This window comes from Nannobrachium achirus (assembly GCF_963921795.1).
Source record: "Nannobrachium achirus genome assembly, chromosome: 7".
NCBI classification, from domain to species: Eukaryota; Metazoa; Chordata; class Actinopteri; order Myctophiformes; family Myctophidae; genus Nannobrachium; species Nannobrachium achirus.
Window position 1 is genome coordinate 9,673,002 of NC_137816.1, and position 24,669 is coordinate 9,697,670.

Here is a 24,669-nt window from a genome sequence, read left to right on the forward strand (position 1 = left end):
AAACTTAAAAGGTACTCATTCAAGTTCAATGTCTCCAAGTGTTCGTCTCGCCGCTCCTCCGTCAAACATCAGCGTCTTCCGTTCGCCAGAGCGTGATGTCAGAGCGGCAAACCCTTAGAATTACAGTGTCAGGCGTGACAGAGATACATACATACGGACAAGCTGTGACCGTTCACATACTAATCTGCGGTTGCAATTAAAGATCACATGTTTGATTGGACTTGAGAGTCTAAAATGCACAAATTGCGCATTCAATCAATGTGATTGATTATAATTTGTCCAGTTGTCTTTGTCTAAAATTCTGTTTTAATGTATTTTTGAAGGTTTTCAGAGTACCACTAGAGAGCCTACCTCAGTATAATACTGAACACATGGGGACATACCTAGGTAAGTGGAGACAGCTTATTTAAAAAGGCAGAAGATGATGTCTGTTAATGTTCCTGTTAAAAAGTTGTATTTCTTGGCAAATTTCCTTTCATGTGTGTGCTTTCTCAGGTTTCTGGTTGATGCCTGTACGAAAGATGGGTTCCATTGCTGGTCGGAAAGCTCTCAGGGTGAGTCTTGGCTTATAACGTTTCTAACTTAAGGGACCTGTGTGTTGTTGTTTTTATCTAATTTATGTGGGAAATGAAAAAATTAAAATAAACAAAGAAATTACTTGGAAAGACATATCTGCCAACAGAACGACGGATGTGTGTTATTCAATGAATCCAACATGGTTAAAATGGAGTTTGAATTATGGGTTATAGGAAGGGGGCTTGTCTGATAAAAATCCAATATCAAACATCTAAACATTGAATCAAGCAACTTAAACACTGTCTGGGGTGCACACAAAACCCAGAGTAGTTATTAGCAATCACTGTGCTCTTATTTTAGTGGGTCAAATAAAATAATTTGAATAAAAAGATCTTCCAGGATCAACTTCTTGGATAAAAATATCAAGTTATGATTCACTCTACTACCACAAGTGAGAAGTGCATGTTATCATATGAAGGTTTCAGCATAATAATCTACAATTTTCACAGGTTTTATGTCAGACAGAGGCATTGGCCAGCTCTATTGCTCGTTTTTGCTCCTTCACTCTCTATAATCAATCATGTAAACGTTTTCCAAAATACATTTCTTTTCTAATAGAGAACAGGAACAGCTTTAATACTTGCTGTAAGATGCATGTACTGTACAACAAAGACAAGCAGACAGACAGGCAAAACAAGGGACAAGCAGCAAGGGACTGATAGACAGAAAGATGTACAGCAGTGATTCTGATTTATGTCACGGACCCCAACATTAATGTGTTTGACCCCATACAGATGTTTAAACATGTCAAACCAACAAGAAAAAAGGATGTACAACACATGTTGCTTACATTGCCAAAGCAAGTGTCAAAATAAAATAAAAACAGTTGAAAATGGGGAACATTGTATATACAGTTTGAGGGGGTACAGCATTGTGTAAACAGAGCTATGTCGCATTGTCGTTTTATACAGGGTATAAAGCTTTTGGAACAAATAGCAGATTTGTTTCTCAATGTGATTTAAATACCGGTAGTATAAGAAAAAGAAAAACTCTGATTTAAAATGTGTTTAATTCTAGCGGCTTTATTTAATACTGTATGTGCAGTAGGTCTAGATGTTATTGTCAATCAGTGGTTTGGGTGGTTGTGTTCCAGTCTCTAGCCTTCATTTATCGCAACAGTCCACACATCTTGCTGCTGTGTTTGCACATTGTTGTATTTCTCACAGTAGGTATGGGAGTTTCTTTTGTTGTTGTCTCCACCAGCCGAAGGCTGAGGGAGAGTATGTTTTCCCCTCCGTCCGTCCGTCCGTCCGTGCGTGCGTCCTCGCAGTTTGTGAACAGCTAATCTCAGTCACCGTTGGCCCGATCGCTGCCAAACTGAGCACACACACTCCCTGGATGCCAATCTAGAACCTCTGCCCCACATTTTTCAAATCGGCCTCATGGTGGCGCTATAACAGGCCGATTTGTGTGGCCTGGTTGTTACCAGCTAATCTCCGGCGCCGTTGGCCCGATCGCTGCCAAACTGAGCACACACACTCCCTGGATGCTAATTCAGAACCTCTGCCCCACATTTTTTAAATCAGCCTCATGGTGGCGCTATAACAGGCCGATTTGTGTGGCCTGGTGGAGACCTGTGCTCGGAAGAGCACTGCTTCTAGTTGGTCATGTTTTCAAACTCACTTTGGTTGGTAACGTATATCAAGGCTTGGTACAAAAGTCATAATACACAAAATAATATTTTCACATGGATATTATGTTTGCAGGGCAGCAGGGGAGGCATCACATCAGTGTGATCTCTGTTAATGTTGCAATAATGGATAACAGATATCTGGAAACCTATAACAGCAGCACATCTTTAGATGTATTCTCATTTTGACCACCAGGCAGCAGTGCTGGTTAATCCACGTTCTCTCACACAGTCTGTCTGCTTGTTATTACTACAACGGTGTCCTGTGCCAAAAATATATATAGGAGAAAATGAACTTTTACACAATAGATTTTAATGGGTCCCATAATTTCTTGTTTTTGATTATTTCAAAGCATTTTCAATAAAAAAAATCCCCCAAAAGCTAATACTTTCATGAATTAAAAACAAAATTCAAAAAATCTATTTTCACTAGTTTGGGACCCGGGCAAACGTCTAATCGCTCTTTTGGGTCTTGCAGACACGAGTTGAGGACAGTCCTCTTATGTTTTATTTATTTAATCAACGCCTGTCATTAATAAGTGAAATAACACAAATTATAATATTGTTGGCTCTACTCTAATCTCTCAAGAACAGATTCCAAGCAAAAAACGGCAGAGGGCGCTGTTCCCCCTTCTGTTTGACGATGAGTTCCCAGATTGGCTCGAACTCCGGGAAAGGATTCAGTTGTCCTTTTTGCAGCTCAAACTGAACACGATGGCGGCGCCCACAGTTTGTTTTGTGTTTTGATCATAAATCGTAATCATGTCTTGACTGTTTTTGCGCAGATTTAGAGTAGACGTGGGTAATCTCAGAATGGAGGCTGCTGATGACGAACCGGAGCCTATAAGGCTGAAATCCATAAAGAACAACAGAACATTTACTGTCCCGCAAAAGGATAGGGTAAGGATAACCAATTGCTTTATTTACTGTCGCCGTTAGCTGTGAGGAAACTCTGTTTGGCAAGGAACTATATCTGTCTGTTCCATCAGTAGGCCTACCGCTACAGTAGAACAGTACCCAACCAAGTGGTCCTACTACTCCTTTTAGAACCCATTTACAACCACTTTAGGCAAGTGGTTCTCAAAGTGGGTTCCAGGGACCCCCAGGGATCCTTGACAAGGTCCCAGGGGATGCCCAGCAAAATAGGTTAATAAGCTGCATCAAAAATAGCGCTGCATGACATCATGACTCAACGAGTCAAAAACATCACTGACCAACTTGAATAGACTTTTCTTTTTATAAAATGTGCTTTCCAAAGAAAAAAAGTCTTGGGAAACGAAAAATATATACGTAATAACGAAGCTGTAAGCTCCTTGAATGCAGCAAAACATTAACAGTTCACAGTTCATCTAAACTTTTTAGATGCTTTTCCTTTTTTGTAGTTTCTTTGCGTTAAATGAGTACAGGTATTTGTTCCTTTTTCTTGGGTCTGACTACTGGCAGCAGGCATTGCTATGTGTAACTACTAGTATCTTAAAACATGTTGCCCATTTGCTGTATGTTGACAAGACTTTATCATGTTATCCTTGCTTTTAAGGAGGTGATAGTTTTTTTCAGTTTTGGGCTTGGCCTTTTGGGGGGGGGCATCCATCCATCCATCTTCAACCGCTTATCCGGAATCAGGTCGCGGGGGTAACAGTTCCAACTGAGACCTCCAGATTTCCTTATCCCGAGAAACTTCCTCCACTCCCTCAGGGAGTATACCGAGGCGTTCCCAAGCCAGTTTGGAGATATAATCCCTCCATAGCTTTATTTTCAGTTTTGGGCTTGGCCTTTGGGGGGGGCAGTTTGTAAGTTTTTTGTGGGAAACTTTATTCTACATTTTGCTTTATAATTAATTTCCGGGCACGCTTTCCCTCTCCCTTTTCAGTTTGGGAACTGCAGGAGTGTCAAAGAGTTTGAGAAACTGAACCGAATAGGTGAAGGAACCTATGGCATTGTGTGTAAGTTATTGCTGGTCAAGTTAGCGCACATTTAATGTACACCATACAACAGGGTTCCCCAATAGGCGGCCCGCGGGCCATTTGCGGCCCGCGGGGGGCTACTGTCTGGCCCACACCAACCCCAGTAATAATGGTGGTATAAGAGCAGCAACAACACTAGTATATCGTCGTTGTCGGGTGGAAACCTCATATCTCCAAATTTGTATGTTCTTTCGCAAAGTAAAGCCTTGCTTCATCATACAAGGCCGTCGCACAAAAGTAGTGAAAACAGAAGATCTACAAGCACACAACGCCTCGTACTGCGAGGCGTTGTGTGCTTGTAGATCGGCTGTTTTCACTAGTTGAAATCATTTTTTAAATGATAAATTCAAAACGAACGGTTTTGGACATACAAGATTTTCACCCGACAACGACGAAAACTGTCGCTGGAGTTGTGGGAACGCCACCGTCGCCCCCCCCCCCCCCCCCCCCCCCCTGCAATATTGTGGCCCTCGGCTTGGTACCCTAGACATAATTCGGCCCTTGGGGAAAACTAATTGGGGAACCCTGCCATACAACATCAACTTCACTGGACATGCCTGATTTGGAACTGTTCATTAGATAACACACATGTTCCTCCCTTTTCCCGCAGACCGAGCCCGGGACACCAAGTCAGATGAGATAGTAGCACTGAAGAAAGTCCGCATGGACAAAGAGAAAGATGGTAAGACCATTGCTGTAAACTTAGATTTCTTAACAGAATAACCTCAAAGCTCATGCTCTCCATGTGGCAAGAAAGGTGCAAAGTATGGAGAAGTGTGCGCGCGCGTGTGTGTGTGTGTGTGTGTGTGTGTGTGTGTGTGCATGCATCTACCATTGTTTGTGTTCAAGAATATCTTGTTAAATGTGAACACAAATAAAGATGTTAAATGTGTGTGCCTATTCATGTCTTTATGTGAGTGTGACATTCCTGTATGTGTATTATTGTTTATTGTCTATGTGATGTGTTTGGGATTTCCATTCTCTCGCAGGTATCCCTATCAGCAGTCTCCGGGAGATCACACTGCTCCTGAGGCTGAGACATCCCAATATAGTGGAGCTGAAGGAGGTAGTCATAGGAAGCCAGCTGGAGAGGTAACACACGCACCCACACACACACACATATACTGTACACAAAGACATGTGCAGAAATACACACTCCAAAGTAAATCTGTGTTTTTTTTTACAACAAGGGTTCATATTTTAGATTTTAATTAGAGAAAAGACAAAGTGAGTGTTAAAATGTTTTCATTTGCTTCGTTCTATTGTTTTATCGCGTTTACCGTGCTAAAATGTGGGGCATGCGTACGCATGGGGGCATGCGAACAAGTGGCTAAATATGTATGTTTAGACACAATAAGCCAGCAGTTTCTTTATTGCTATTTACAGTAACACTAGACCACATAAGTCACATCCAACCATGAAAGGTTGTGTTGTATCTTTGGAATGGGCTTATTCCAATGAAATAAGAATCTCTCAACAATAGAAAGAAAGAAATGAAATAGTTTTAACACTCATCTTTTATATTCTTTTATTACAATCTAAAATATGAACCCTTGTTGTAAAAAACTAAAGTTGTCCTTTAACACATCTACTGCCTCTTAATCTGAAGGTTGCTTGGTGCCTCGGCGCCACGTCGTTTCCTCCGTCGGCCGCCGCTATTATTTTGAAGGGCCGGAAGGGGGTTGTTTTTGTTTTTTTGGATTATCACTTGACGGCAACGATTACGTCATCTAGTCACATGACAGTGTGGGACAAGAAGAGGCAAGATGGCTGCGCCCTGCCTTGTGCCTTGTTTACATTTAGATCTGCTGCAAAATGTCTCAAAATGGCTATTTTGTTTAAATGAAGTTTCTTTATGGGCCTCTCCATTGACTTAACATTGAGGAGCTTCACTTCGCGTGCACGCCCAACGTGCGTTGTAAACAAATCGCCGACATTACCGATGCGAGCGGGACCGGAGCGACATTAAGTAAGTAATAATATCTTTACTGTATATACAGTAAGATTCACAGTCCTCACCGTCAACGGCGCCATGGTATTAACCCTTTCAATGACGGTGAGGACTGTCAACGGCGGCGAAAAAGTTAAGTGCAACAGAGTGACCCCCCCACTATTAGGTTAGATACCTCATCCGCCGCTGCAGTTCATTGGCGCGACTGGTAAAAAGGGACTGGCGGAACTGTGCACGCTTGAAACAAATGTATGTTTATTTTATTTTTATTTTTTATTTGGTCAAATGTATCAAGCATATTTGCTTTCAGCTTCTTTGGGCGTATGTTCGGTGAAGAAGAGGAACTGCTTTGATTTTTTAAATGGAAATATAAGTGGGGCAGAAACAGCGGATCATCGCGCAGACCTCGCGGTGTTAAGCTGTTTTTGTGAAAGCCGATCTCTTTTTGTGTGTTGTTGAGTTGAGTCGTCCCGTTAATCCAGTGTCATGTCGCCACTGATGTTTATGATGATCATGCAATATGACTGCACACGCTATATGGCGATCAGCACCGTGGACAGCGACCGTTCTGCTATTCCATCCTCACCAATTCTCTCGTCTGAACCTGTTATGTTAAAAATACAGACGAGCGATGACATTTAATTGGGATTCACAGCTTCCCACCCTTACTATCATCTGTACGAAGAAAAAAATATATAATACAAAAAATAAGAAGCTTTTGTTGTAAAAAATGTTTCGTCAGTTTGTTTAATCCTGTTTTGCTGAATTGATATGTTGTGAGTTGTAGTGAAATGTTGTACCATCTCCTTCCCAGCTTGCTTCCATATCCTGGCTGCCAGAGAGAGAATGAGAGATAAGATAGTATGTCCAGTACTGGGTTCAGGTCCAACACGCAACAAGGCAGAGTGGAGTTCACACAGCTAGAGTAGTGATTGATCACAATGCTGAGTGCTTGTCCTCTATCATCCAATATCCCTAAAGGCAAGAGCATCTGCCGTTGTTTGCAAACATTAAAATTGAATGGGTACGGGGATGGATTCCGTAATACGACAGTGTCACTCGCCAAAAAAGAACTGCTACAATCTAACAACATGTCATGATGCAAACATATACATTTGTGTAAATGTATCTTTCCGGGGATAATGACCTTCAAATTAATTAGAATAATGCTTTCTGTGTGCTGTTTGTCCTCTAGTTCCACAACCTGCAGGAGCTGAGGCATAGTGCATCGCTGGCCAACAAAGTCTTCATTCAGAGGGACTACAGCGAAGGCACCACCTGCAAGTTCCAAACTAAGTTACCCTGGAACTGGAAAGCAGGGTGAGGGGGCGTATAGAGAAAACCTTCGTTTGTTTTCTTTTCAATGGCAAATGTGTGTGATGAGTAGGGCTGTCACAATTTTTACATAATCGTCTAATCGCGATTATTTGACATAATCGCGATTATTTCTCATAATCGTCATAATCGTTTCTATGTTGAAAAATGTTTATATATATTTTTTTAAGTCAAAACTAGTGGAAATAGCAGATCTACAAGCTCACAACGTGTCGCATCGCGACGCGTTGTGAGCTTGTAGATCGGCTATTTCCACTATCAATGTTCATTTTCAAGTATAAAGTTGGCAAATATGTCAGTAATTTCTTTGTATATTTAGGTTATGTGTCATATCTACCGTGTGCAACTTCAAAGCCTAAAAGCCAAACAGAAATGTAATTGTGACAAAAACACAATTAAATCGTTAATCGCAATTATTTGAGCAACAATCAATCGTCATGTAAAATGTCATATCGTGACAGCCCTAGTGATGAGTAGATGTGTGTGTATTTGTGTCTGTAGTGTAGCTCAGAAGTACGATTTTAACCGCTGCTGCTTGTGGCAGGGCCACTCGGTCAGCACTCAGCAGTATTAAAATATTTTAAGAAAAGTGAGGATGTGTGTTAAAGTGTGGATGCATTGAATTACCTACTTTCGTAATAATGATAGCGTCACTTGCAAAAATAAGTTATCAGCCAACGAAACTGTCATACTGCTGGGGCTTCTGCTCAGCTGCTCCACTGCTGTGGAATGCCCTCCCTGACCACCTGAGAGCACCACAGTCAGTCGATGCTTTTAAAAGGGGACAGTATTATTTTAGCTGTGTAATATACGTGATCCACCATGTGCTTTTAAACCATATCTGAGCTGTGTATAATTGTGCACTGTTCTTAATTTACTAATTTAAACTGCCTTTGACCATTTTAGTCCCTTTTAAATCTTCTTGTTTTGTTTTTGCTTTGTTTCTTTGCCTTTTTGAATGAAGCACTTTTGTTTCAAATATATATTTATTATATGATTTCAACCCAGGCCCTAACTTGCCAAGGCCCTGCTTGGCTTTACTATTTAACATATGTCTTATGCCCATATATGGAGATCCCTGTCCCAATGTCATCAATATTAAGGACATATCTGGGAATGCCCATATTTGGTAATGCCCATATATGGGCATGTTTTGACATAACCTTGTTGTCTTTCATGCAGGGGTCTCCATATAACTGGTCCGATATACATCACTGGCCAGATGGCCAAGAATTGAGCCCTGAGGCGTCTTACTAGTTATTATGCAATGAAGTGAATAAGGGTTTACTACTCAAGCTTTATTATGAGTGCAAATTAACTACCTATCGGTATCTGTCGACGTTTGGATGCACACTTTACTCGCAGTAGCATAACATATTATACTGTATGCTCATGCTTGTCTCCAGATTGAGCGGACACTGTTTGAGGACACTGTGAAGACGTTGAATAACTACTACACCGAGGCGGAGGGATGCCTAGAGGGATGCCTGGCCTGTTCCACTGCCTACCTCATCTTCCTCTGCATGGAGACACGCTATGAGAAAGTAAGACTTGGAGAAGATGTCTCTTGCTGGCCCAGGATTACCTGGGTTGATAATCTTTTGCCATTTGTTCTTTCATTCTCTCATGTCAACTTGCCATTATGATCTGTCTGTGATTCAGGTACTTAAGAAGATTGCCAAGTATATTCAAGAACAAAATCTACGAGAAGATCTACGCTCACAGAGGGCTGCTCATCACAGATCCCATTGAAAGGGGAATGAGGGTTGTATCCTTACGTGCGTGTGCGTGTGTGTGTGTGTGTGTGTGTGTGTGTGTGTGTGTGTGTGTGTGTGTGTGTGTGTGTGTGTGTGTGTGTGTGTGTGTGTGTGTGTGTGTGTGTGCCTTAATTATTTGATACTTTAGCTATTGAAAAATAGCAGATATACAAGCTCACAGGGCGGCTCTGCGAGCTTGTAGATCTGCTATTTTTGAAAAGTCGTGGAAATGTGAACATTTGTAACTAAGGTTTTGCTTCTGGGGGGGTCCCTCGAATAACATATTTTGAGATGGGTGTCCGTTTTGGGGGTCCTTCACATGAAAAAGTTTGAGCAGCACTGACACAATGACACAATTTCACGCTTAAAAAAAAAAGAAAATAGCAGATCTACAAGCTTGCAGTGAGCTGTATATCTGCTATTTTTCAATAGTTAAAGCACAAAATAATGCTTAATAATGCGTTACCAGTCTAAATGGGTTAAACCCCCTCCCCCTATGAAGAACATTCATGGGGTGCCCGCAGTGAATCCTTGTACCCAGGGCCCAGAATTTGGTGCGACACCCCTGGGGGGGTGTATGCATGTCAGCATGTATTACCATGTGTGATCATTGATCAACTTTCACAACTCTTATGTCGGCAGCCCTTAACTCCTCTTTCATTAGATTGAAATCTCTATTTACGAGGACCGAGGCTCCAGTGGTTCCAGCTCAGGCAGCAGCACAGCACAACATCCGGTAGCACTGGTCGATGACGAGGCACACACACAACCACTCAACCATACCACTAGGCCCGTTTTTCACTCGCCACCATGGATGGTCCACCCGGAGAAGCTTAGACAACAGACACTAGAGCTCTTGGCTAAGTTCCCATAAAGGCTATAGCATGTAAAACGAAACACAAGGCCAGGCATGTTGCTCCTCATCTCTCACTGCTAAAGTTGTCCTGGTCTGACTCGTGTGCAGGCTGCTAGGGAGGGAAAGAGACTTCACATGAGAACCCACCTAGAGTCAACCAACAGAAAGCTCATTATTGCAGCTCATTACCATCAACTGCTAGGGCAGGGGTCTTCAACAGGGCGTCCTCAGAGTTACTACAGGGTGTCCTCCAAATCTTTGTGTGTGATAGGAACTTTTTTTTCTCTACACTACCACTTACCCTAGTATCCCTATTATGTGTGGAACGAATATCCAAGCTACAAAATAGCAGATTTACAAGCTTGTAGATCTGCTATTCTTGGCAAAGAGGTTTGGTGTAGAGGGAAACAAGACAGTCAGACTTAGGTTTTGATGGTTCAAGTGGTTAAATGTCTAGAAATACACATTAGACCAACAACCTACACTGACGATAGTGCTGTCAAACAAGTCTACTCTGTCTAAGAAATCTATGAACATTTTTTGATCTCCAACACAATTTTATACAGTATGTAGTGGGGGTCCCTGCTTCATCTCTCTCATTTCAGGGGTCTTTAGCCTGAAAACTTTGAAGACCCCTGCATGTGCTAGGGGATTAATGAAGTGTAAAAAAGAAATGGGAAACATTGGCCATACAGTCTTTCCAAAACGTGCAGGAATGTGGAATGTTATTTGACCGAATTGTGAGCAAATTATGTTGATATATGCAAAGATTTGATGAGGTCAAGCACATCTACCTACCTGGAACCTAGCGCCCAGATGTGCTAGAGCAATGGTTCTCAACCTGTGGATCGGGACCCCCAGGGGGGTCCCCAAATTATTTTGGGGGGTCCCCAGATGATTAACTTAATGTGCAACATAGTTTTTTCACTCAACAGTAAACAATCCAACATAAAATGTAAGTGTATAGAGGGCATATGCATACATTTCTAAAGTGACAATTTAGGACTTTTTAATACCTCTAGAGGCAAGAATTGTGAAATCTACATGCTCACAACGCCTCGCGTTGCTCACAACGCCTCGCAACCCGAGGCGTTGTGAGCATGTAGATTGGCTATTTTCACAATAGAACCGTGTTATACAAAAAAAAAATTACTGGGGGTCCCCAGTTCAGATATGATTATTTTGGGGGTCGCGGCCTGAAAAGGGTGAGAACCACTGTGCTAGAGAACAGCAGCAGCCAATCTGCTGAGATTTAAATCATTTTATCTGTCTGGTAGCTATTGAATGTAGGTCAGTACCCCCGCGTACATTCTGTAGCTGATCTGTAGTCTTTCTCACTTGCAGTTTCCATGTTTTATTACATAATCTTAAATTACATTCACATGCTCATAGACACAACTGTACAGTAACCTCTTGGTTACAATGTACGGGACCAACTCCTCCTAAATGTTGATTATGCAAATACATTGTGTACATTAAATGTAGCAGTCCTTGAAGAGAGAATGAATTAAAGTCTTCCTTGCGTCATGTTCAAAATACACAACCCTTCCTTCCTTTTATTATGGTCTAAACCTCCAAAGAACCATAACTGCCAAAATTATTCCTTTAAATGTGAATGTGTTACAGTACAATATTTGTGCAAAACTGAAAGGCAAATGTATACTTAATCACATGACCCTGTTTTCAATTGAAAGAAGTGTTTTCCCTGTTGAAAATGAGTCATTTTTATCAAGCAACGCGTGTCAAGAGGGTTGTGCAACAAGATATAAATGAGCCTTCAAGAAACAAATTTTAATACTGCTTTTTTGTTTAATACACATGGTAATGAGGTGTGTACTGTATAACCAACATCAAATAAATACTGCTTCATCACCACAATATTAAGGAAATCTGCTTTCTTTTTGTGCATCTTTCGATAGCCAGTAGAGGTTTATAATCCCCCTGAAGATGTTGATTGGAACAATTTGAATCGAGTTTGGTTCCTTGTGTTCCAGGAGTGCAACACAGTTGACATTTAATGACAAGCAAATAGAGTAGATTTCCATATCGTCGTTGTCGGGTGGACACTTCATGTACTAATACCGTTCGTTTTGTATGTATCATTTTAAAAATGATTTAGACTAGTGAAAACAGCCGATCTACAAGCACACAACACCTCGCGGTGTGAGGCGTTGTGTGCTTGTAGATCTGCTGTTTTCACTATTTTTGTGTGACGGCCTTGTGTGATGAAGCGAGGCTTTACATCGCAAATAAACATGCACATTTGAAACTTGGGAGATACGTGGTTTCTGCCCGAGAGTGACGATATGCAACATGGAACAAAACTTAAAGAGAGGAGAGGGACCAGAAGGAGTAGAGGGGTGAAGGGAGGAGTTAATTTGTTCTGGTCTGAATGGGGTCGTCAAAATGCCACCTGGCCCAGAGACCTCCAAAACCTTCACCCATTATTGCATGTGAATTAATAGGAGATTTATAGTAGGAGATATGAGGCTCAAGTTCAAGTTGGGGGCTTTATTGTCTCAAAAAGGAAACGTGAAGCTACCTATGCACATTAGAGATATAGATATACAAGATAATACATCCTTTTTTTATGGCGGAGATCAATCGATTCTAGATCCGTTATGGAGCAAGATATTTAAAGGTAATATACACCTCCAGAGAATGGGGCTTTTAAGCAGTGACATCATTTTGTAGTCAGACCTCCAAGCAGATTTATTATCAATATCTGTCCCTCGCTATTTCAACAGATCCGAGACAAAAATAACGACTAAAGTTAATTCTACCACTTTCCTTTCAACAACAAAGAGAAGAAAAATAGTGAAAATAGTAAAAAGATTCACGGGTGCTGGGGCCTTTTGCCCCCAAAAGTTCTCCTCTGCCTACAAAATGATGTCAGACTTAACAGCCCCATAGATACAATGTTATCCTGTCTTGCACACACACACCAGAGAGGCACTGTGTGACCTTGCGGGCTGAGATGTGACACACTGTGTCCAGGGCCAGCAGCAGGTCCAGCTGCCCATCGCTGTCAAACTCTTGTCACCGTGCCACCTGTCACCCTGGGAGACAAAATACCTTTCTACGAACCATCTTATGGAACAGTCCAAATGGTATGTTTATCTAGCATTTAGATATACAACTCCCATACCCAGACCTGCCAGGAGGCAGTACATTTAGTTGTGTATAGTCATCAGTCAAACCTCAAGCCTGTAATAAAAAATAAATCAACTGTTATTGCAATCTTCAGTTACTGGAATGAAGCACTTTGCATTGCTTATATTTCACAGTAAAAGTCAAAGAAGAAAAGAACGAGATGAAGCTTGATATATGATTATCAAATAAAATGCATTATTTATTACACAAGCACAACTTAAACTGTATAAGAAAACATTTGATGTATAAAACAAGATAATTAAAAAACAAGTGAGAAATAAAAGATTAAACCATTGTCAATGTACAATATAACACCAGTATTTACAGAACTCTTCAAACCAAATATGCAATAAAAATCAATGTGCAAAAACAAAGGATCATGAAAATATACTTTCTGTACAAAATAACATGACTATACAATTTATTTGATAAATCAAAAGAAAAACTAAGACCCATCTCGTAGTGGTGTCCAATAAGAACTAATAACCAAAATAACATGACTACAATTTATTTAATGAATCAAAAGAAAAACTAGGACCCATCTCGTAGTGGTGTCCAATAAGAACTAATAACCAAAATACCAAAGGAATAACTAGGACCCATCTCGTAGTGGTGTCCAATAAGAACTAATAACTGCAGTGAAAGTCAAGTGCTTGGAAGGGGAAAAAAATAAATAAACAAAACACTCCAAAAATGTAATTGAGTACTCTACTCAAGTAAACGTCCATGTGTGTCCATCAACGCCACTGTGGCTCAAATGTCCTGTAGTTCAGGGATTGGAGATCCTGGCGAGCGGTGCCTGCATCTGCATCAACAACCTCAATCGTTGGCAGGGTCCTGGTGGTCTCTTGGAGGCGACGGCAGCAGATGGTCCCTGTGGGTGGAGAAGAAACACAGGTGTTTTAGTATCAATGTCCAGCTCTTTCTCGACTACAATGCGTAAATATCTTGCCACACGAGTAAATCATACATAGAGTTAGTTATGTCTCGCCATAACTAAGGCAGTTACTAGTTACATACATTATTATATATTCAAACAATGCAATTCACAACTACAACAAAACATTTAATTACAATATTGTTATCCTTGTTTATATTTATTTTAATTTCATCAAGCTTACCAATATGTACATATTGTAGCATTAGCCCTAAAATTAAGCTTTGTTTGGTGCTCGTATAGGTCGGTAAGCTCTCTCATTAAAGAAATTAAAATAAAAACAAGCACATTTCGCAATTTCATTTAGAGTTTGAGTACATAATTTGTGTACAATGTAACCAGTAACCATGTCACTTATTCTATATGAACGTTTTGCCTCACCTTCCTCCTCTGGGCCATCCTGCTGTTGTTGGGGTCATCGATGGCGATGCACGTCCTACTGTTGGCGACGTAGGTCAGCAGGTGGTGTTTGGGTGGCGGTGACCTCTGTCCTCTGCAGGCAACACCTTGGTGGCATTCTCCCTGGCAGGAGTCTCCCTTGCAGGTTCTCATTGTTGGCCTACGATTGGCGCCTGTGGTCTGAGACACGTACTTCTGCTGGAGGAAGCCTTGCATACCCCTGCAAAAAGAGAGAGATGACAATAAGCAGAGGGTTAGGGTTATGAACTCCAGTCAATAAACAACAAGGTAAATAGTCACATAAATACAGCACAGAGTAACCTCGCCCACCAGGCTTTCTGAGGGAAAGCCTGGTGATTGTTGATCCGGTCTAGGCGGAAACCACAAACCGAAGAACTGGCATCGCTTTGTTTTGTTTCCCTCCCCGTTTGTTTCCCCAATCCCTATTAAAATGCTCGAGTAGCCCAGTGTAGTCTTGCCAGTCGCTACGAGTTGGAATAAAAGATGCATATCCCAAACACATTTTTCAAAAGCAAAACTACGCTGCATCAAGGAGTTTGTTAGGTAGGCCCTAAGAGTATGTCCTTGAGCGCAGGGGAATTATTTTGGGTTAAAACTGAATCCGGTTTGATAGTTCCGGCAAATTGTAGTCCTTTGAGTACTACAACATGACTTAAAGTGGTTTCCTCTTCCGACTGGATCAAAGCTCGAAAAGTGAAGTGATCCCAGACTAGCACAGAGAGAACAATGTAGTGCCTCAGGTAACCAATTAACCTAGCATCTGTCTATACAACATGCTAAATACCATCTAAACATGATTCTTAAACATGTGGTCAAGATAACAAAACCATGAGAACAAGCCTTACTTCAACCAGCCAGTCATGGGTGCACGCTTCTTCTTGGCCACGGCAACTCTCTTCCTGGTGGCGACCTGTGGGGGAGAAGAAAGAGGAGAGTCAGTTTCCGTGTCTGAACTGTCGGTCAGACACGGAAACCAACTCACCTGTTGCTTGGCTGCTGCTCCTGCTGAGGCATCCTTCTCTGGCACCCTGGGATTCCGGGGGTCATCGACCAGGGTGCACGTCCAGTCGTCCTGAGTCTCCTGACGGCGCTGGGTCCAAACCCTCTTCAGGACCACCCTGGTGTTTGATGGGTTGTTGGGGTCCTGGATCAGGGCAGACATCCAGGTGAAGCTGGCAGCGTCCTATGGGAGAAAATGGAGACATTAGTAAATTGAGTTGAAGTACTAAATCAATGTCCAAAAGTGATACTTTTCAGGATTCAAATGTAGATAGATAGATAGATAGATAGAAAGATAGATAGATAGATAAATGTATCAAACACGCCGCTTCTTCGAGCTTGTAGATCTGCTATTTTTGATTCTTCTGTTCTGTGAGAAGCTGTATCAAGTATAGGGTAAAAAAAACAAAAAGTTAAATAGATAAATGTATCAAACACGCCACTTCTTCGAGCTTGTAGATCTGCTATTTTGATTCTTCTGTTCTGTGAGAAGCTGTATCAAGTAGGGTAAAAAAAACAAAAAGTTAAGAGGACTCTGACTGACAGCATTTTTGTTTTTAACAATAATGATTAGAAAGAATGTATGAATGAAACTTAGCCAGGAGCCATAAGCTCCTTCATGTGGAAAAGGTTCAGGCATCTAGTATGGATGTTCCCGGTGCTGCTCTGGGCATGTCCCACTGGAATAGACCCTGGAGAAGACAGAACCAGATGAGGAGATTATATCCCCCCCCCCCCCCCCCCCCCCCCAGGATGACAAGTGGCTAATGGTGCCAGGGAAGAGTCTGGAACTCTCTGGTGGAACTGTTGCACCCTCAACCCGACTCCAGATAAGCAGTTGAAGATGGATAGAACATTATACAGTTGGTTATTTGCACAGTAAAATCCTCAGTGTTCATTTGTAACTCTACTCTAAACGTGTACAGGTCCATTGGTTAGAACTGTAGGGGTCCTTGAAGGGGTCCCCAGCACAATATAGTAGGCCAAACAAAATCAGTTAATACATAACTGATGTACAAACTCACTATGTGTCATGACTCATTATGCTGCTATAGGCATTGTGAGCATGTAGATCTGCTATTTTCAAGATAGCTTGAAAAAAAATGTTGAATTTTAACACAAATCTTAAAACAAAACAAAAAAACAACATATGTTTTGATAGGGGGTCCATAGCCAAATACATAACCTAATAATAATCTGGGGGTCGTTGACATGAAAAAGATAACATCCTCGTTCGGTCGTAAATGGCCGTTTGTAACAATGAGAGTCAGTCAGTTAGCCCCGTTTGAACCTCACTCACTAAACCGACATTAATCTAAACGACATCGAACCAAAACGACCTCATGCTAACGTTTCAAATGAGCCGCCGTTTCAAATGAGGGCCAAAACAAACCGTCTATCAAACAACGTGCTGTAAATAACATAGTTGCCTATATTATGTTAACATAACGTCTCTGCTTGCAGCTAGCATAACGTATCTAAGTTTCAAATTAGTCTAATACCAGATAGGGCCTAAACAAACCGTCTGTCTAAACAACAACGTGCGCTAAAAACAACATAATTACACGTTACAGTACATATTATAATAATGAACGGTTAACATACCATCTCCGTCGTCTCAGGTGTCGTTGTTGTTGAACTCGAACTTGTAGTAGCACTAGACAGTAGTAGTAGTAGTTGTAGTAGTAGGAGTAGTAGGAGTAGTAGTAGGAGTAGTAGTAAGAGTAGTAGTGGTGAAAAATAGTCTAGTCAACTGTTAACTCTGCTTGAAAATATGAACGTCCGGTTCGCAGTTGTCAAAGTGAAAGACTAACGAAATACCATAGATGACAGGTTCATATTATCTGCTGGAAACGTACCCGTCGTCTGATTGGTCCATTTGACAGCAAAGGCCCGCTGTGATTGGTCAGATCGGGAACCGCCCCCGTCGCGTGCGGAGAGAGAGAACGAGAGCGGAGTCAGCAGACCTATAAGCTCACCACATGCCGCACCTGCACCGCTTTGAGAGTCTGTAGATCTCCTGTTGTTGTGTTCTCGGTGCAGTTACCGCGATGTTTGTTTATATACGGAATATATACCAGGCCGGTACGCACTGCTGCCACCATCTGGTGGGGGAGAGTCAGGTTAGCATAACACGGTACTTTTCAACAGGCAGAAGTTCGTCAACATTAACAACACTTGACAACACTGTTTAGCCATTATTATTAGTAGTAGTAATAATACATTTCCCCACAGAACTTTGGATTAAAATGTGTGTCAAGATATACCAAGAAAGTGAGTTGTATGTTGTTTTGAAATTGATATTATCCTAGTCTAGATAAAGTACTATGTTCTACTTCTAGTCTGTCTTTCAATGTTATATGAGATACTTAAAGTGGTTCCTGTGGAAATAAGCATCGGCTTTCTGGGATCTCCTTTTAGTTGACCTTGTACCAGTGATTTGTACTGTCATGAAACTGTACTTGTTTCTATTGCAATCTTCTAATAAATTCTTCAATCAATTCTTCAATGTGTATGTGGACAAACTAAACACACCTAGCTGACAGTGACCAGCAACTGTAATTTTCAGTGGTGGTAAAAGTAGGCCTACTCAATGTTTTAAAAAGTACTCATGCAGAATGTCCCATTTCAAGTTTTCAGTAATTATTGTATAATAATCTTTTGAAAATAGCAGATCTACAAGCTCACAATGCTTGCTTTACTCAATGTTTAGTTTGCATTACACACTGAGTAATAATACTAGTTGTTGAACAACGATGATCACAGCATACTGTTTTTTACTCAACTGATGTGATAACATGTTGAGTTTTTAAGAAATCTGACAATCTGGACCTCCAGTACGTGCTGCTGGGTTTCTTCCTATCATGAGGAGCGGACCCACAGTACTGCTGGTTTTGAGCTATGCAACCTCGCCCTTGGCCAGTGATGTATATCGGACCAGTTACCCATATATGGAGAACCCTATGGAGAACCCTGGTACCCATAGCCTGATACTTCAGTCCGCACATCACCACCCCCTTGAGTCTGACGCTTGCAGTCAGGCTATGGTACCCATATATGGAGATCCATACTGTATATGGAGATATGCTGTGAGAGCCCAAACATGCTTACTCAGTTATTTGTTATGTTAAAGTCCTATGATGTCTATGACATCTGACACCATACCCTTTTAGGCCCATACATTGAGATCCCTGTCTGTAGAACCAGCCACACAGATATGGGCTGTCTTGGCCACATATGGATTATGTTAGTGTGGTATGTGGCCGATGTGGCCTCCATATATGGGCATTCCCATATGAAGTCCTGTTAGATATGGGCTTAATATTGATGAACAGGGAACTCCATATATGGGCATAAAAGGGATTCTGTTAGTGTGACATCACAGTGAAGCCAGAGCGTGATCTTCTTCTTCTTTTTCGTTTCCGGCAGTGTGGACGCCGTTCGGCGTATTACTGCTCTCCACTGGTTTGGTGGTTTAATTACTCATATTCTTCCATACAGCCCAGTGTCATGCAGGAACTGCAGTACTGCCTTTGTAATCTTCTGGTGGTTCTCACCTATTTCTGCCATGCTTGTAAAAAGCCCCTGTCTCTCAGTCTGATACTCCCTAGTACACTCCAGGAACACATGAGTCACAGTTTCTGACTGCCCACACTGGCATAAACCAGTGTCATGCTTCCCTATAATAAACAGGCTCCCGTTCAATCCACTGTGCCCTAGCCTGAGTCTACATAGCTTCACTTCGTCCCTGCGAGATGGGGCGCTACAGTTACACGCCTTATTCACTTTTGGCTGTACCTTGTGGTAATGTCTCCCCTTTTCCTCCCTCTCCCAGCCCAGTCTGCCACTCTTTCATTAGCCCTTCTCTAATTAGACCCCTCAGTTCCACCCTCCCCAGGGGTAAATTAATATCTATTTCCCTATCTAAACTCTCCTTCGCCAGGAGGTCCACCCTCTCATTCCCCTCCACCCCAGCGTGCCCAGGGACCCAACACAGAGTCACCTCACAGTCTCCTATTCTTCCCATGACATTTTGAATGTCTACAACTATGTCAGGCCGGGCCTTACTTTTTCCCCTTCTCAAAGCCTCTAGTGCTGCTGCAGAGTCTGAGCATATTACTACTTCATTTGGCCTCTCCCGCTCCACCCATCTTAGTGCCCATAAGATCGCCATCAATTCTGCTGTGAACACCGAGCTTTCGTCTGATAGTCGGACGCAGTATTTTTCCCCCAGCTGTTCTATATAGATGCCAAATCCTGCCCTCCTCCTCACTGGATCCCTTGATCCGTCTGTGTATACTATTACCTTACTTGCCCTAGCTACGTTTAAGTACTCCTCAACTCTCCCCCTCACCTCACTCTTATCTTCCTCCTGCAGGAAACGGAGCTCCACTTCAACCTTGGGTACCAACCACGGTGGTGTAGGAGGCCACATTGTTTGTTCTGCTATGCCTACTTGACCAAGTCCTAGTCTCCCTGCCCACTGGTTTACACTTGCTACAAATGGTTCATATTTTTTCCCTCCCTCCTCCTCTAGCAACAGACATCTAGCTGGGAATGCAGGGCTGCTCCCACATACCTTTGACCAATACTGTAGTCCCAGTTTAACACGTCTCATCCATAATGGCATTTCGCCCATTTCGACCAGTAGGGCTGGTATGGGTGACGTTCTGAACGCCCCACAACAGTGCCTCAGCGCCCTGGCTTGGATCACGTCCAGCCTACTTAGTACAGTTCTTGCTGCTGCCCCATACACCATACTGCCATAGTCTAGGGCCGCCCTAATCATGGCCTGATAAATGAAATGCAGCGTGTCCCTGTCTGCGCCCCACTCACACCCAGCCAGGCTTCTCAGGACATTAATCACTTTTCCACACTTCTCAACTGTTTTGCTTACGTGCACTGCCCATGTCATTCGCTCCTCAAACCAGACCCCCAGGAATTTGAACACCTTGACTTTTTCAAGTGGTGACCCATATAGTGTCAATGCCACCTCTGGTTGCTTCCCTTTAAAGCCGAATATGACATATTTGGACTTGGCCGCTGAGATCTTAAATCCCCACGTGTTGCCCCACTCCTCTACTGCCTGTAATGCCTTCTGAGTCTGTTTTAAAATAAACCCCACATTCCGACCCCTTTTCCAAATCGCCCCGTCGTCAGCGAACAGGGAAAGGCCAAACCCTCCTCCTATTTTAGCAAAGATATCGTTAATCATTATATTAAATAGGACAGGAGAAATTACACTCCCTTGCGGGGTACCGTTCTACGTACTACTTTTGATCTGGTGCCTCCCACCCGGACCTGAATAGTTCTGTCCCTTAGGAAGTCCTGCACCCAATTAAGCATTCTTCCCCTAACCCCTAGGTCATACATTTTAATTAGAAGTCCCTCCTTCCACAGTGAATCGTACGCTTTCTCGATGTCCAGGAATACCCCAACAACAACCTCTTTATTTCTAAAAGCCCTCTTTATGTCCTGGTCCAGTACTGCAATTGACTCCATGGTGGACCGCCTATTCCTAAAACCATTCTGGACATTGACAAATAGCCCTCTGGTCTCCAAAAAGTGTACTAATCTATTTGTAACCATTCTCTCCATGATTTTACACAGCACTGCTGTCAACGCTATGGGCCTGTATGACCCTGGGTCAGACGCCTCCTTGCCTGGCTTCAAGATCGGGACCACTACTGCGTGCTTCCACTCTTTTGGTAAGCACCCCTCAACCCACACTGTGTTTATTAGACATATGATCTCATCCTCCACCTGATCATCAAGATGCTTAAACATTTCATAGGAAAGCCTGTCCCGCCCTGGGGAGGTGTTTCCACCGGACCTGATGGCATCTCTCAGCTCTTTCCTGGAGAACTGTATATTCGTTGGACTGTCATTATCTGTGTTATTTTCCAATTTCCACCCATTAGCTGACAATATCTCTGCTCTCCTCCTACACCTCTCTTCTCCTATGCACTTATGCACCTCCTGGAAGCTGTCAACAAGTAAGTCTGCTTTCTCCTTATTAGATACTGCCTCCACCTCACCCTTCTGTAACACTGGTATGGACCTTTTTGGAGCGGTGAAAGCGCTCCCAATAGACAGGTATGTCCGTGGGTATGTATGTATGTGGCTGGCTGGCCGTGTCCGTAGCCTGGCAATACCTCAAGTGGCCACACACAACACACAAGTTAAAGGAGGGGCGCTGTTCTGCAGCGCACACACACACACACACACACACACACACACACACACACACACACACACACACACACACACAGGGTATAGCTGCTCAGATTCACCGCTCCACTTCGAACCGAGGTTTGATTTTTTTGTAAACATTTTGTAGACATTTTGTGCACCGCTGACCATAACTGTCCTAGTGGTGTCTCTGGGCCTATCTGCTCACAGAATGCCCTCCAGCTGTTCCTCTTTTCCCCTTTTATTACTTTCCTTGCCACTGCTCTTAACCGTTGGTACTCAACTATGTTTTCCATCACAGGATACTTCTTTAGTTTTTTAAATGCCTTATTTCTGTTTCTTACTGCTTGATCGCACTTTTTGTTCCACCAAGGCACCCGCTTTCGGGCCTTGGGCTCTTTTTTCAGCGGGATTGTACTACTGGCTGCATCATGGATCATAGCACACAACGAGCTGTTCCACTGGTCCACTGAACCGTCACTGTCTACCTCTAACACTAGTGTATTTGCCTTTTCCTTGAACTCCTCCCACTTGGCCTGCTTAAAGTTATACCTTGGAACCGTCTCTCCCTCTTCCCTTCTCAACTCCCTCCATGTTGTGTGTATGTGTCCAGTCTACAAGTCAAAGCTAAAGAGAGGAAAGCCTGAGAAGAAAGTAGTTAGGACATGGACTCATGAAAGCAAGGAAGAACTCAAAGCATGCCTGGACTGCACAGATTGGGACATTTTTAAGAACAGTTCATTAGATGAAACCACCACTGTTACAAATGATTATATTAATTTTTGTGTCCAGTTGGTTGTCCCCACAAGGGAGATAAAAATCTACCCAAATGATAAATCTTATGTGACCAAAGACATTAAAGGATTGATAAATGAAAGGAAAACAGCCTTCACAAACAAAGATTTTGTGGCAATGAAATTAGCTGATAAAAAAATTAAAATCAAAATGAGGCAAGCAAAATTGGCACATAGACAGCGTTTGGAGGATGCTTTTAATGCCAATAATCACAAAAAGGTGTGGGACACCATGAAATCCATGACAGGGATGTCATCCCCCACAAAACCTATTGTGGCAGATAATGAACTTAGCTTTGCCAATGACCTAAACACATTCTTTGCTAGATACGAATCATTGGACATTGGACAACTCCTCAAAGTGCACTGAGATACTGAAGGCTGTAACACCTGCCCCCTCAGACCGAATTACTATCACGGAAGAGGATGTAAGGAAAGTGTTTCAGTGTACTAACACGAGGAAAGCTAATGGGCCGGACGAGTGCAGTGCTTTTCTCCTCAAAAATGTTGCATCTGAATTGGCTCCAGTGTGGCAACCAATATTTCAAACCTCTGTAGATACACACACAATTCCTCTGCCTTGGAAAACATCATACATAAAACCACTGCCCAAAATCCAATGTCCAAAAGAACATAAGGATTATAGACCCATAGCTCTCACTTCAGTGATTATGAAATCACTTGAAAGAATACTCTTGCACCATCTTGTTAGTATGACCAAAGACAAATTCGACCCCTGCCAGTTTGCATACAAGAAAGGTTGCGGTACAGAGGATGCGGTTGTCACACTGGTCCACTTAATTACAAAACACCTAGATAAGTCTAACATGAATCATGCAAGGGTGCTGTTCTTAGACTTTTCTTCAGCTTTCAACACAATACAGTCTGATATACTAGTGTCAAAGATGGTGCAGTTGGAACTGAATCCATACTTAATACACTGGTATGCTGCCTTTCTCACCAACAGGGTACAGAGGGTGAAAGTGAACGGAACCCTCTCCTCAGCAGTAACAACTAATGTTGGGGCCCCCCAAGGTTGTGTAAGCTCAGCTATACTTTTCACCCTTTATACTGACAGCTGTCGTACTGAGGAATGTCTGTCTGAAGGTCGTACTAAGGATCCAGACCAACACATTCTAAAGTACTCTGATGATACAGTTTTAATTTCACTCTTAGATAGTTCCAGGTTGAATGGAGTGATAACAACGCTCTCATCATTAACACAAAAAAGACAGAAGAGATTGTTTTTGGTGCACCACCAGATACACACAGATCTCCCATTACTATTCATGGTGAACAGATCAACCAGGTATGCTCGTATACGTACCTCGGAGTAGTAATAGACCATCTTTTGTCATGGAAAGATCAGATTGAATCTGTGTGTAAGAAAACAAAGCAAAGAATCTACTTCCTTCGCCGTTTAAGATCATTTGGTGCTAGTAGACAGATTCTTCTTATGTTTTTCACGTCTGTCATTATGAGTGTTCTCCAGTACTGTAGTACCACCTGGTATGGATGCTTGTCTGCAGCCCTAAAGTCACAACTGCTGCAACAACTGAACATTTGTTCAAAGATAGTTGGACAACCACTTCAGAGGCTATATACGAATACGTATGATAACAGCATTCTAAGGTTGGCAAGAAATATTACCTCTAATAGTAGCCATGTGTTGCATAGAGAATATAGATTGCTGCCTTCAGGAAGGAGATACGAAGTTCCAGCATACAAAAAGGTCAAACTGAAAAGGTCCTTTGTCCATCAGTCGACTTTAAGGCTTAATCAGGAGCTTGGCCATAGGTAGGCTTGGCGGTGGACACTGCTCTCGTCTATATTATCCTTATGTATGTAAACCAGTCTTGTCTTTTTTTTGTTACATGTGTTAAATGTGTGTATATATGTTATGTGTCGCATACATGACCTGCTGTGTCGCAAGACAAATTTCAGTGTGAACTGACAATAAAGTACTATATCATATCATATCAAACCCACTCAGTACTGGGTAGTGGTCACTTCCCAAATTATTTTCCCCTACTGTCCACTCCCCGACACGAGCTAGGCTGGGGGAGGCTATAGTTAGATCCAAGTGACTAGACGAGTTCCTTGCT

General features: G+C 42.3%; 1 pseudogene across 1 annotated transcript; it reads left to right on the top strand.

Moving 5' to 3' along the window:
• The first annotated feature begins 371 nt into the window (after positions 1–371).
• On the top strand, positions 372–9,966 carry LOC308288567 (golgin subfamily A member 7B-like; annotated as a pseudogene). Its single transcript has 9 exons — positions 372–387; positions 496–554; positions 4,077–4,168; positions 4,844–4,852; positions 5,160–5,262; positions 7,317–7,441; positions 8,863–9,000; positions 9,119–9,224; positions 9,878–9,966. The product of its transcript is annotated as a golgin subfamily A member 7B-like (transcript).
• Positions 9,967–24,669: the final 14,703 nt, after the last annotated feature.